Genomic DNA, 15,006 nt, shown 5'->3' on the forward strand with positions numbered 1-15,006 from the left:
CTTCCCTAAAATTCAGCACACTTTTGAACCAAATGTGTGGGACTTCCTAAAGGACCTTGTTATCCAAATTTTCAATTAAGGTTTAGGGTGAACTATACATGAAAGGGTTGTTGTTTTTGGGCTAAGGAAGGGTGATGAAATCCCCACCTTATCTTATTTAAATTGGATGGCCCTTAAATGGGTTAACGGAAAAAACACAATAAACAAAATAAATGCAACTAATTACAATGCATGAACAGTTATATCTAATATGCAATTCAGCAATAAAATAATAAAACAAATTAATTTAGTAAAGAGAGCAATTAAAAAAAATGAAAAAACCTAAACATTAACAACTAACAAGATGATTTCAGCAATTAAATAATCCTATATGATGCATGATCTTGAACATATCAAACCATAAATGTTGGAATGCAAATGCAAAAAATGTTAAAATATTAATTTTCTTTTTAAAATTCAAAATTTGAAATTTAAATTCAAATTCAAATTCAAATTTTGAAATTTAAACTAAAATTCTAAATTTTGAATAATTCCCTAATTGAAAATTAATTACTCAATTAAATAACTAATTAGACCTAAGGATGAAACAAAAGAAAAGAAAAAAAAATAATCCTAAAAAAATAAATTGGATCTATAAAGAAATAAAAATAATTAACTAAGAATTCAAAAATACTACTTTACCATAAAGAATTCAAAAAAAAAAACAGGATTAAATTGGGACGGCTACACCTGAATCACAATCCCAATTTCTCTTCACTTCTTTTTTCTTCAGCAATCCAGCAACGCTCCGGTACCCCCACCTTTTGCTATTACATCCTACAAAATCAAGAGAAACAAGAATTAAAATGAGACTACAGATCAAGTAATCAAACAAAAATAATAAAAATAATGAAACAAATCTGAACAAAGCAAATAAAATTTTTTTCTCCATTGCTTCTCCGACAACAACTACAAAATGTAGTTAGTGGTGAGAAAGGGGTTGTATCCATAGGGAAGCGAGAGGAAAATTGTTACGTACTTCAATCTGGACAAAATAATAAGACTTGAGATTGTAGAAACACGAAATTTAATTAACTAAACTAGAATCCATTAAAATAAAATTCTAACAATGTTGAAAGTAAAAATTGCAGAAAAATAAATAAATAACATAAATAAATAAACTAAATAAAAATCTACAACTTGGTTAGAAGTAGTAGTCTCCGGATCTATTCTTTGACCCTCGAATCCTCGAATTGGGCCTTCTGTCTTACCTGACTGAATTTCAGATATGTAGAAAGGAAGACAAAAATTAAATTTGATAAAAATAAATAGCATAAATGAAAAAAAAAAAATTAAAGAACAAAAAATAAAAATGCGCGTAAAAGGTAAATCTAAAACTATGGGAAACTGGTTAGGATTCAAATCCAGAGGTGGCAGTAGTGGCTAGGCGAACTACAAGCAGGAACCCCTCCTCTTTCCTAGGTGTTCTCCTCTTCCTCTACCCTTGAACTTTTCAAGAATAACTTTCCATCTTACCTGGGGGGAGAATCCAACCCCTTCTCAGGACCCCTTGGGTCATTTTTATAGAGAATGAATGATAGGTTTGGGATTAAAGAGAAAGAGAGGGGCTGAAACTGGGTTTCTGCAGAAATATGGGCATCCTAGGGTTGAGAATGGAGGGTTAGGATTGTTCTAAGGTGATCCTAAGGCTTAGAAGAGATGGAAAGGGCATTCAATATTATATAGGGCTGAAATTTGGGTGCTTAGAATGGAGGGAGAAGATTTGAGTGCGTAGAGCTGGAGAAATGTGATTGGTTGGTGTGATGTGGCTCCCTAAGGTGATTGGTTGAGGTTTAAAGAGTGAGTTGTAAGGCTAGGATGCTGTCTAGGGAGAGATCTAAGGGTATGGGGGGCTGCTAAGGTTTGGATGGTTGAGATTCGAGAGAGGTTGTAGTGAAAGGTGGGGATTTGCAGAGCTGGGGGGCAGCTAGGAGATAAAGAGATGAGGGGAAGGCGCCTAGGGCTTCAAAGAGAGATTTATTTCACAGGAAAGGTGCTTATTTAGGTTTAGCAAATAGGAGGTTCTCTCCTGTGCTCATTTTTTCATAGAAACACTCCCTTTCACAGCTGGAATTCGCACCAGCTTCCCATATGACAAAGTCATATTAAACAATTTTGTGCAAGCAAGCAACACTTAAAATACTAAGAAAAATTCTCCAAAATGGTTGACTCTGATATACTCTAGAGACTAATAGCACTACACAAAGGTCGATGGCCAGGGGACATTGCGATAAAGTCACCTCGATACGAAATAACCGAAGTATTGGAGACAACAACATAAAGCAAAAATTCACGTTCTCTTCAGTATTTGTTCAATGCGCTTAAGGAAAAATTCATATTCCATTACAGTCCAAAATAATTTACAATAGTTACAAGTACTCATGCATTGGCCCACTCTTTCCTCATACCTATGATGTTTTCTAGGGCCTGTCCGCACTCTTCGAAGCTATCCAGGTACTTCAGCTCTGCTTCATACTCTGCCACTACCTTCTGTTGCTGCCCACACTCGTCCATGAGGGCCTCCAGCTTCTTAGTAGCCTTTGCAAGACTGACTTTAACCACTTTTTGACGAAGGCGTGCATCCTTCAATGAGCGAAATAAAACTGATTGCAACACTTTAAGACCAGCCTTCCAAAACGCATGGGCCAACATAACAACTCGCTTCCAGTCATTGACCAAAGTCCAACCATGAGAGCTCTTCCGTGAGCCGGTTCATTATGTGGTCCATCATGGTCGCAATTGTATTCAGAGCTGGCCCTACAACCACCGGTGAAGGTTTGTCGACGGTAACCATCCTACCCAAATGACAGTCGAAGCAAACCCCGCCACCGAGTGAGAGACAGAGTACTTATCGTTTCTGCAATGTCCCTGGACTTGGACAAGGTCCACAATTTCATGGCCCAAGGGGGTGACTTAATTCTTATCGTAGTACTCCCAGAGCTCTCGCCGGATTTATGTAAGTTCCTCTTCATACGACAACTCTTCCGCAGGTGACACTGCTCTTGATCGTACACCTCTGTCCCCAAGCTGGACCTCCGGGTCTGCGGGAGCCCCAGCTCCTTCTTCGATGGAGGTCTCTGGTTCAATGGGAACTTTGGTTTCCTCCTCAACCTGGGTCTCTGGGTCGATGGGGGTCTCGTCCTCAACAGCGGCAGAAGGCACAGAGGCCTCTTTGTGACAAACCGCTAACTCTGGCTCTGTCCCCAGGGAGTCCTTTCTCTATGCCACAGCACCCGGGACAGCATCACCAATGCCAGTAGTTTCAGCAGATTCAGCAGCCTCATGAACTTGATTTGGGGGCTGTGATGATCTCCACTAGTCACCTGATAATAGGCGAAACCAGCATGGTGGAAGAGTCAACATCGAATGGGACCTGTGATGAGACAAAAATACAAACAGTCAACGCGATAAGCCTAACTGCAAAATGGAATCACATTAATAAAATAAATCCATACATATCTTTTTGCTCATCACAGAAACTCCTAAAGCCTCCGCACCAGACTGAACTTCTTTGGCTTCCACATGCTTCAAAATAAAAGACTATACAGGAGTTAGTTACGGTAACAACGCGTGATCGCAATAGCAGTAAAACAGACGTCTCAAAAAAGAAAAGGTTTTTACTTACCAAATCCGCCCTTTTAGGAGGGGCAACCGGGACATTAATGCCTAGCGGAATGTCATTGCTTTCCACAGACTACAAAAACAACAGACCGAGCATGACTTAGTTATTCATAATAAAAGTAGTAAAAATGATAGTGAAATAAGAGGAGCAAATTACATACCGAATCACTGTCTGCAGGACCCCACTTCGGCTGGGGGGAGCCATCCTCTTCATTCACCTGCTTGAGAAACGAATGCAGGTGACTCTATTGGAGGGCACCACGACCACCAATTCTACCGGCTCCATGATCAGCGCAGCCTTCTCCACAGGCGGTGATGCTGGAGATTCTTGTCTAGCCTTGATCTGGCACTCCCGCGCTTGCAATGAAGCCACATTTGAGTTAACAAGCTGTGGAACAACTGGAGGCTAAACAGAGTGAGGCACCCTCGCGGATCTTGGCTTCTTTGCGATGGGGTCATGATTACTCTCCCCCTCCTCTAAAGATGGTCATTTTCCCTTGTGCTTTGTCTTCACATTCTTTGGTAAGTGCGATGAAGTAGCAGACGAAGGAGGAGATGGACTGTCACCCTAGTTGTCAGCATGACCCTCAATGGGTTTGTCCTTATCTGCTCCTAAAAACCCCCGAATAGCGCGTAAAGATATGCAAAGTGGAGGGACTCGCAACCTTGAACCCTAAAATACCATACAATAGGGAACCTCGGAGTCCTAGGTGATAGCTATAAATATATAACCCTAGCAAGTGTACTAGTTATCAAGTAGTATAAAATATCATTTCCATGGGGATTTAACAAAATAAGTATTAGAACCACAACCTTCCCTAATTATCTAGACAAATGAAATTCAGATTTGAGATATGAAAAAAAAAACACTCATAAGAAAGAAAGAAAAAAAAAACTGAACAAAACAAACAACTAAACTTAATGAATTGCCTCCCACAAGCGCTCTTTTTAAGTTGTGAGCTTGACTTTTACCTTTCTTTCATGGCGGTTTCAAGGAGAGAATAGACCTATGGTGGATGGGTTGCTCTCCTACAATATAATGTTTCAACCGCTGTCCATTTACCTTGAATGTACTCCCATCATCATTACGTAGTTCAATTGCTCCATGAGGGAATACCCTAGCCACTTCAAAGGGTCTATTCCACCTGGACTTCAACTTCCCTAGGAATAGCCTGAGATGAGAATTAAAGAGCAAAACTTTGTCACCTTTCCTAAATTCCTTTCTTGCAATACGGGAGTCATGCCATGCCTTGGTTTTTTCTTTGTAAATCCAGGCATTCTCGTATGCTTGATTTCTCCATTTCTCTAATTCATTGAGCTGGATCTTCCTTTGATCACCTACATTTCTTAAATCGAAATTTAGAAATTTTGTAGCCCAATAAGCTTTATGTTCCAGCTCAACAGGTAGATGGCATGCTTTGCTAAAGACTCAATTGATAAGGGGACATACCGATTGGAGTTTTGAATGTCGTACGATAGGCCCAAAGTGCATCATCTAGTCTTAAAGACCAATCCCTCCTAGAAGTGGTAACCGTTTTTTCCAAAATCTGTTTTAATTCTCTATTAGAGATTTCTACTTGGCCGCTAGTTTGGGGGTGGTAGGGGGTTGCAATTCTATGTGTAACACCATATTTGTTTAATAGTTGTTCGAATTGTTTGTTACAGAAATGCTTCCCCCCATCACTTATGATAGCTCGAGGTGTTCCACAATGAGTGAATATGAATTTTTTTATGAATTTAATGACAAATCGAGCATCATTAGTGGGGTATGCACATGCTTCCACCCATTTGCTCACATAATCCACAACCACAAGTATATAAGAATTATTAACAGATTTTGGGAAAGGTCCCATGAAATCGATGTCCCATACATCAAATATTTCGCAAACAAGAATGTTGTTTAAGGGCATCTCGTTTCGTCGGGAGATATTACCTGTCCTCTAGCAATGATTGCAAGCACTTACATATGTGTAGACATCCTTGAAGAGTGATGGCCAATAAAAACCGCTTTGGAGGATTTTTGAAGCAGTTCTTGATGTTCCATGGTGACCTCCAGCATCTCTGTCATGGCAAAATTTTATACTCCTTATCAGTTCGTCCCTGCAGATCTTATACAAGTAAGGCTCATCCCATAGATAACGCTTTACATCAGAGAAGAATTTCTTCCTCTGCTGATATGTCAAGTGAAGTGGTACTACCTTCCATGCCAAAAAGTTAGCCAAATCAGCAAACCATGGTTCATTATTGCCATTAATCGTATATAGTTGCTCATCTAGGAATTCATCATGTAAGGCTGAATTATCAATATTTTCAACATACTTTCCTTCTAGCCTTGATAAATGGTCAGTTACTGTATTTTCACTACCCTTCTTGTCATTAATTTCTAAATCAAATTCTTGCAATAGCAAGATCCATCGTAGCAGCCTAGGTTTCGCATCTTTCTTAACAAGCAGATATCTCAAGGCCGCATGGTCAGTGAATATGATAACTTTAGATAAGAGCAAATAAGATCTGAATTCTTCAACATCAAATACTATTGCAAGTAGTTCCTTTTCTATAGTAGAGTAATTTTTTTGTGCTTCATTCATGGTCCTACTTGCATAGTAAATGGTATGAAACTTCTTATCTTTTCTTTGCCCTAAAACTGCACCTAAGGTATCATTGCTTGCATCACACATTATTTCGAAGGGCAGTTCCCATACAAGAGCTGATACAATTGGCGCTTGAACCAATTTCTCCGTAAGAGTGTTGAATGCATGCAAACATTCATCATTGAAATCAAAGGGTACATCCTTGACTGGAAAATTTGTTAGGGGCCTGGCGATTTTTGAGAAATCTTTGATGAATCGCTTATAAAAACCAGCGTGCCCGAGAAAACCCCTAACATCTTTTACTGACTGAGGTGGAGGTAGCTTTTCAATCAGTTCTATTTTAGCTTTATCAACCTCGATGCTCCGGGAGGACACTTATGCCCTAAAACAATTCCTTCCCTAACCATGAAGTGGCATTTTTCCTAGTTCAAAACAATGTTAGATTCCTCACACCTCTGAAGTACCTTTTTCCAAATTAAGAAAGTATTCATCGAATGATGATCCATAAATAGAGAAATCGTCCATGAAGATTTCCATGAAGTCACCGATGAAGTCACCAAATAATGACATCATACACCGTCGGAAAGTAGCAGGTGCATTGCACAGTCCAAATGGCATTCTCCTAAATGCAAAGGTTCCATATGGGCAAGTAAAAGTAGTTTTTTCTTGATCTACCAGTGCAATGGGTACTTGAAGGTACCCAGAGTAGCCGTCTAGGAAGTAATAATATTCGTGCCCTGCAAGTCTCTCTATCATTTGGTCAATAAATGGCAAAGGGAAGTGATCTTTCCTAGTGGCCTCATTTAGTTTTCAATAATCTATGCACACCCTCCAGCCAGTTATTGTTCTTGTGGGAGTTGATTCATTATTTTCTTTTATAATTACGATAATCCCACCTTTCTTTGGTATGACTTCAACGAGGGTTACTCATGATGAATCTGAAATTGGATATATAATACCTGCTTCGAGCCATTTCAGAATTTCTGCCTTCACTACCTGTTGCATTTTAGTATTCAGCCTCCTTTGTGGTTGTGCCTTGGGACTGCAGCCTTCCTCTGTCAAAATTTTGTGTGTGCATACCAACGGGTTGATCCCCTTTATATTTGCGATGCTCCATCATATGGCCGATATGTGTTGCTTGAGCACCCTCACAAGTTTTTCCTCTTGAAGACCTATCAATTCAGAAGAGATAATTACAGGTAAGGTGGAACTGTCTCCCAAAAATATATATTTTAAATGAAAAGGTAAGGGTTTAAGTTCCAAAGCTGGAGGTGCTTTAATGGAGGGTAATAATTGTTTAGAGGAAGTCGGCCCATCTAATGGTAGAAATCTCCCTTGTCTTGGCTTACACAGTTCTTGGCTGGCTGATAAGATTGAAAAGAACCCTATTTTTGTCCCCTAATTTTCATCCTTTTATACTGCCTTAGCACTTAAATGCACTCATTACTCTTGTAGTTCGATTCAGGGCAATAAAGAAGGCAATTGGAAGGAAACAGGCAAATTCGGGTGATTTTGTACAGTTTCGGCGACAGTCAATGATCTGGGCCTAACTCACAATTCCGGACTCCGAATTGGGCAATTCAAGAAGCATTAGAAAGAAAAAAGAAAGGCCCACAACTTTTGTGTTTTAGGTTTTGACTGATTAGGTCCGCATCAAGTACGAAACTGGGCCCGAAGTCAGAGCAAGTTTGCAGTCAGGCCCATTTAACAGCTGAAGCCCAACTCGCAGAAGAACTTGGAAGCAGCCCAAGTAGCAGAGAAGCCCAACTCGGACGCAAGAGTCTAGAGTCCGAATTCGAATGTAATCTCCCATGAGGGAGAGAGTCTTATTAGATCTAAACTTTGAATGTAATCCTATAAGGATAAGAAGGTTGGGGATTAGATAATAGATAGGATAGGATCAAGACTCCATAAAGATAAGATGATCTCCTAGAAGGAGTTGGAAAACAGCCCTCTCCTTTGGCAATCACTCATTCCAAGATCCAAGAGATCATCAAGAGGCCAAGAAGCTCAAGGAAGCAGTTTGGCTATGGAGAAGAAAGGCATGGAGATTGCACAGATCATGAGTAGCTAAGCTTCTTTTTCTGGTTCAAGGGGGGAGGTTCAATTGTGTCATTGTGAGGTTCTGTAGTTACTTTATTTTCTTGCTTTCTAATTCAAGTATTCATTGATTCTTGTGCATATTTTTATTGGATGTTGATGTTAATTACTTTGACAAACTGAATTAATGTTGATTTTCCTATTGCTATCCATGATTTCGGTGATCCGTAATTGTCACGAATAATGGTACAAGTAGCAATTAGGTTGATATCTTTTTGAGTCAATTGTTCGTGACAACCTTTGACCATGTTTTATCATTGTTCAACCTAAAGGAATCGATGGAACAAAATTCAATAATTGCAGTTATCTCAATTATTGTTATTTTGGTTTAACTGTTTTCACAAATCTTAATGCTATCATTGTTTAACATGGAACGCTAGCGTACCCAGTTGAGTGGTGATAAGTGTTGATCGAATGCTGGGTTTGGTCAACTAAATTAGGAAAACACAAGGTTTATTATGGCTATCCTAGTAAATCTAAGGTTAAATGCTTGAATTGCAAGAATGCTGAATTATACCTAGGATCGATGGCCAATCGATTCAACCCGAACCCTTGAACCAGAATTTAGTAAGACTGATTTTTATCTTGTTTGCTTAGTTTGTTATTCTTCTAATTTTAGTTATTAAATTTTCCCACACAATTACTTTATCCATTTGGCTAAGAGATTACTGAATTGCTCCCTGTGGGATTTGACCTAGTACCACTTTTACTACAAATATTTTATTGTGGGATTAGTACTAATTTTGAGGGATTCGACAAACCCGTCAAAATTTTGGCGTCGTTGCCAGGGAGCAACGTTAATTTCTTAGCTATTACCATCTTTTGCTAACCTTCTTGTTTATGACTCATGCTTCTCAATGAGGTGAACTTCAGTACAACCCCGAGATTGAGAGGACCACCCATCGTTTGAGGAAGGAGGCGAAGCAAAGGAAGGATCGTTCACCAAAAAGGGTGAACTCAGATTGCGAATTGCCCACTTGTGATTTTCCCATCTTCGAAGAAGGAGAAAAAATGGCTGACAGAGAGAGGACATTGAGGGAGTTGGCCGCACCGATTATGAACCAACAGCCCTTATGCATCATGTACCCCACTCTTGAGGTAGCCTTTGAACTCAAATCTGGTTTGATTCAACTATTGCCTCTGTTTCATGGTTTCCCAGGTGAGGACCCTCACAAACATCTAAAGGAATTTCATGTCGTCTGTTCAAGCATGAAACCCCATGGTATGAATGAGGACCAAGTAAAACTCATAGCCTTTCCATTTACTTTAAGAGATAAAGCAAAGGATTGGTTGTACATTCTCCCTCCCGGTTCAGTACGCCCATGGGATGAAATGAATAGGATATTTTTTATAAATATTTTCCTGCGTCCCAGGCTATGAATATAAGAAAAGAATTATGTGGAGTTCAGCAGTTTGGTGGTGAGACATTATATGAATATTGGGAAAGGTTTAAGCAACCTGTTGCTAGTTGTCCCCACCACCAAATTCCTGAACAATTGTTAATCCAATACTTCTATGAAGGGCTTCAGCCCATGGATAGAAGTATGGTCGATGCAGCCAGTGGAGGAGCTCTAGTGAACAAGACACCTGAAGCAGCCATGGAATTAATCTCCAATATGGCCAAAAATTCTCATCAATTTGGAACAAGGACAGAAGGTACCATTAGAAGGGTTAACGAGGTAAGCCATGCAAATTTAGAAAACCAGATTTCTGATTTAACTGCTTTGGTTAAGCAGCTCACAGTAGGACAATTACAAACTGCTAGGGTGTGTGGTATCTGTTCGATCCCTGGACATCCTATGGACATGTGTCCACTACAAGATGGCCCGATGTAGCAAGTCAATGCCGTGGAAGGATTCCCGGGCCAGTCCCAACGAAAGTATGATCCTTACTCCAATCATTACAATCTGGGGTGGAGAGATCATCCAAATCTAAGCTACGAGAACCAAGGAGGACAACAGAAATATCATCCCTAGTATTTCAGTCGACAGCCCCAGTTTTCAACACCCATCACAACGCAAGGCCAACCCCCGAATTCAGGTATGTCTTTGGATGATATAGTTAAGGCTCTTGCTACTAATACTCAACAATTTCAGCAGGAAACAAGAGCTAGCATTCAGAATTTGGGGAACCAGATTAGCCAACTTGCCACTTCCATCAGCAAGTTGGAGGCGCAGAACTCCGGGAAAATACCCTCACAAATGGTAGTTAATCCAAAAGAGAATGCAAGTGCGGTGGTGTTGAGGAGTGGAAGAGAGTTGCAGTCCCAACCAAGTTCACCATCGAAGGCAGCCAAGGAAGAGGAAGGACAAGGGTCAAACAACAGCCCCATTGAGGTAAAATCGGACCCCCCTCTCCCTAAGGTTACTAATGTTGTACCACCTTTTCCTAGCATGTTGGCAAGTTCAAAGAGAGAGGAATATGAACAAGAAGTGTTAGAAACCTTTAGGAAGGTGGAGATCAACATTCCCTTGCTAGATGCAATAAAACAAATCCCTAAATATGCAAAATTTTTGAAAGAGTTATGCACTAACAAGAGGAGGCTGCGAATTGATGAAAAGGTAAGAGTGGGAGAGAACGTTTCAGCCGTAATTAAGAGGACCCTACTAGAAAAGTGTGTTGATCTAGGTATGTTTGTCCTACCTTGTGTGATTGGCAATAAACGAATCGAGCGTGCCATGCTGGACTTAGGTGCATCTATTAATGTCATGCCATACTCGATTTATTGTGCATTGAGACTAGGTCCTTAAAACGAGACTAGAGTTGTTATTCAATTGGTTGATCATTCTAATGCATACCCAGAAGGGATTGTTGAGGATGTATTAGTGCAGGTTAATGATTTGATCTTTCCATCTGATTTTTACATCCTGGAGATGGAAGAAGACACAACCACGAGTTCAGCCCCACTTCTACTAGGTCGGCCATTCATGAAAATGGCCAAGACCAAAATAGATGTGGACGAGGGTACCCTCTCCATCGAGTTTGACGGAGAGATTGTAAAATTTAATATTTTTGATGCAATGAAATATCCTAGTGAGTGTCATTCGATCTGTTCTATTGATACTATCGATTCGATTGTGCAGGAAGTCTTTGGAGAGGAGGACATGGACGATGAGCTAGAATATAAGGCATAATCAGACAGGGAGGGGGAGATTGATGCATCCTATGATACTCCGGAACCTGAATAGGAGGTAAGTACTTCTGATGTTCAATCGAAAGTTTCTCACACAAGGCTGCTGCCCTCTATTTTACAAGCTCCGGAACTGGATCTAAAGACCCTACCTGATCACCTAAAATATGTCTACTTGGGCGAAAAAGAGACATTGCCTATGATCATTGCAAAAGGGTTGACTGAGGAGCAAGAGGAGAGACTCATCAAAGTCCTAAAGGACCATAAGAAGGCGATTAGCTGGACCCTAGCCAACATAAAAGGGGTCAGCCCCTCAATTTGCATGCATAGGATCCTTTTGGAAGATGATGCCAAACTGATTAGAGAACTACAAAGGAAACTCAACCCGATAATGAAAGAGGTAGTAATGAAAGAGGTGCTTAAACTATTAGATGAAGGGATAATTTATCCAATTTCAGACAGCAAATGGGTAAGTCCTATTCATGTTGTGCCTAAGAAAACTGGGATGACTGTAGTAAAAAATAAAAATAATAAACTAATTCCCATGAGGGTACAAGGTGGCTGGCGAATGGTAATAGATTTTCAAAAACTCAAATTGGTCACTTGAAAGGACCATTTTCCCCTATCCTTCATTGATCATATGCTAGAGAGGCTGGCAGGTAAGGCTTTCTTCTGTTTTCTCGATGGATTCTCTAGGTATTATCAGATTGTTATTGCGCAGGAGGACTAAGAAAAAATGACATTCACTTGTCCATTTGGCACTTTTGCCTACAGATGAATGCCCTCTGGTTTGTGTAACGCTCTGGGCACTTTTTAAAGATGCATGATGAGCATATTTTCTGATTTTATTGAAAAATGCATTGAAGTGTTCATGGATGATTTTACTATTTATGGTGATTCGTTTGATGACTGCTTGAATAGTTTAAGTAAAATTCTGAATAGGTGTGTGGAAACAAATCTTGTCTTAAACTATGAAAAATGTCATTTTATGGTGAAGGAGGGTATTGTGTTGGGACATGTAGTTTCAGCTAGAGGAATAGAAGTTGACAAGGCAAAAATTGATTTGATTGTGAGTTTACCTTACCCTACAAATGTTAGGGAGGTTCGTTCTTTTCTTGGACATGCAGGTTTCTATTGCAGGTTCATCAAAGATTTTTCAAAAATTGCCCTGCCATTGTCCAATTTGCTGCAAAAAGATGTGCCTTTCGATTTTGATGATGAGTGCAAGGAAGCATTTAATAAGCTTAAAAATTTATTAACCATTGCACTCATCATTCAACCACCCGATTGGAACTTACCCTTTGAGATCATGACTGATGCAAGCAATTATGCAATAGGGGCTGTTCTAGGGCAGCGAATAAATGGGAAGAGCCATGTCATTCACTATACTTCCAAAACATTGAATGCTACACAGAGCAATTACACAACCACTGAAAAAGAGCTATTAGCTATTGTGTTTGCTTTAGACAAATTTAGGTCATATTTGCTTGGCTCTAAAGTGATTGTTTTTTTTTTACCATGTAGCTTTGAGATACCTACTAGCAAAGGAGTCGAAACCGAGGCTGATAAGGTGGATACTCTTGCTCCAAGAGTTCGATCTAGAAATCAAGGATCGAAGGGGAGCTGAAAATTCCGTGGCTGATCACCTAAGTAGGATGGTGAAAGATAAGGACTCCTCTCCCATCTGTGAGTTGTTTCCTTATGAGCAGTTGTTCCACGTGAGAGGTATGACTCCATGGTATGCTGGCATTGTGAATTACTTGGTCACTGGAATTTTGCCTAATGACCTTAGCAGATCCATAAAGAATAAAATCAGGTATGAGGTGAAATATTATGTATGGGACGAACCCTACCTATGGAAATTTTGTTCTAACCAAATGATTAGGAGATGTGTCCCTGAGGAGGAGCAAATGTCGATTCTAAGGTTTTGTCATAATTATGCTTGTGGGGGCCATTTTGGGCCAAAGAGGACTGCTCGAAAAGTCTTGGATAGTGGGCTGTATTGGGCCACCCTATTTAGAAATACCTACTTGTTTTGCAAAAACTGTGAAAGATGTCAACAAACAAGTACACTATCTCGCAGGAATGAGATGCCCCAAACCCCCATTCTTATATGTGAAATATTTAATGTTTGGGGCATTGATTTCATGGGACCCTTCCCCCCCTCTTGTGGTTTTTCTTACATACTTTTGGCAGTCGATTATGTCTCAAAATGAGTGGAAGCCAAAGCCACCAAAACTGATGATTCTAAATGTGTTGTAGGGTTTATAAAATCTAACATTTTCAGTAGGTTTGGCATTCCTCGAGCCATCATAAGCGATCAAGGGACCCATTTTTGCAATAGAACAGTTGAAGCCTTGTTGAGAAGATATGGGGTGCATCACCGAATTGCCACTACTTATCATCCCTAGACTAACGGGCAAGCTGAAATTTCCAATAGAGTGGTAAAGTCCATCTTGGAAAAGACGGTGAATCCAGGAAGGATTGGAACATACGTCTAGATGATGCTCTCTGGGCATATCGGACAGCTTACAAGACCCCAATAGGTATGTCCCCTTACAGGTTAACTTTCGGCAAATCTTGCCACTTGCCGGTGGAAATTGAACATAGGGCCTATTGGGCAATCAAGCAATGCAACATGAACATGGAAGAAGCAGGGAAGGAAAGGAAGTTCCAGTTGCAAGAATTGGAAGAGTTGAGGTTAGAGGAATACGATAATTCAAGAATCTACAAGGAAAAGACCAAATCGTTCCATGACAATGCACTCTTAAGAAAACAATTCAAAATTGGACAAAAGGTCTTATTGTATAATTCTCGACTTCAAGTCATGCCAAGTAAGTTGCGTTCCAAGTGGATGGGTCCGTTTATTGTGACTAATGTTTTTCTCTATGGTGCAGTAGAGATCAAAAGTCTCGACACAAGTAAGATCTTCAAGGTGAATGGACATCGATTAAAGTTGTTCCATGAGGATGCAAATGTCCCCTCTACAATAAACATCTCGTTGGACATTCCACAGTATTCTTTGGATTAAAGGAGCAATAGGAGGACGTCGAGCATAACGACGTTAAACAATTGCTCTTGTGGGAAGTAACCCATTGTGTTTAGTTAATTTTGTTATTTTGTTTTTGATTTTTTGTGTTTAGCAAGAACCTCACAAGGCAAACAGGGAAGTACCCCCAAATCCTTCTACTTTATGCATAATCACATACATTGGGGACAATGTATAACTTAAGTGTGGGGGGATTAGGGAAATCTGATGGAAATTTGGGATACCTTACCCTTTTAAAATTCTGCTCCCGGAAACTTATCCTTGAACGATTTCAACTTATCAGGAATCATGTGCTGAGGCTGAATAGATAAGATAGGATGCAAGCATGACTAACTGAATCTTTTTTGGCTGCATATGGTACCTCATGATTTTATTCGATCAATAGGCAAGATGCATAAGGGTTTGATTGATTTTCACATAATTATTTGTCAAACATGGTTTGATTATTCTAGAACTTGCTGTGTTAGGCATATTGA

The 15,006-nt window shown here is 39.9% G+C and overlaps 1 long non-coding RNA gene across 1 annotated transcript; it reads right to left on the reverse strand.

Moving 5' to 3' along the window:
- Nucleotides 1-2,363: 2,363 nt before the first annotated feature.
- On the reverse strand, nucleotides 2,364-4,166 carry LOC148846160 (uncharacterized). Its single transcript, XR_016102601.1, has 3 exons — nucleotides 3,822-4,166; nucleotides 3,665-3,733; nucleotides 2,364-3,579 (listed from the first exon to the last, which is right to left on the reverse strand). It is a non-coding gene; the product is annotated as an uncharacterized LOC148846160 (long non-coding RNA).
- Between the last annotated feature and the right edge of the window lie 10,840 nt (nucleotides 4,167-15,006).

The sequence above is a fragment of the Nelumbo lutea genome, chromosome 7 (genome assembly GCF_056320005.1).
Source record: "Nelumbo lutea isolate HS-2025 chromosome 7, American lotus-T2T, whole genome shotgun sequence".
Classification (NCBI taxonomy): Eukaryota; Viridiplantae; Streptophyta; class Magnoliopsida; order Proteales; family Nelumbonaceae; genus Nelumbo; species Nelumbo lutea.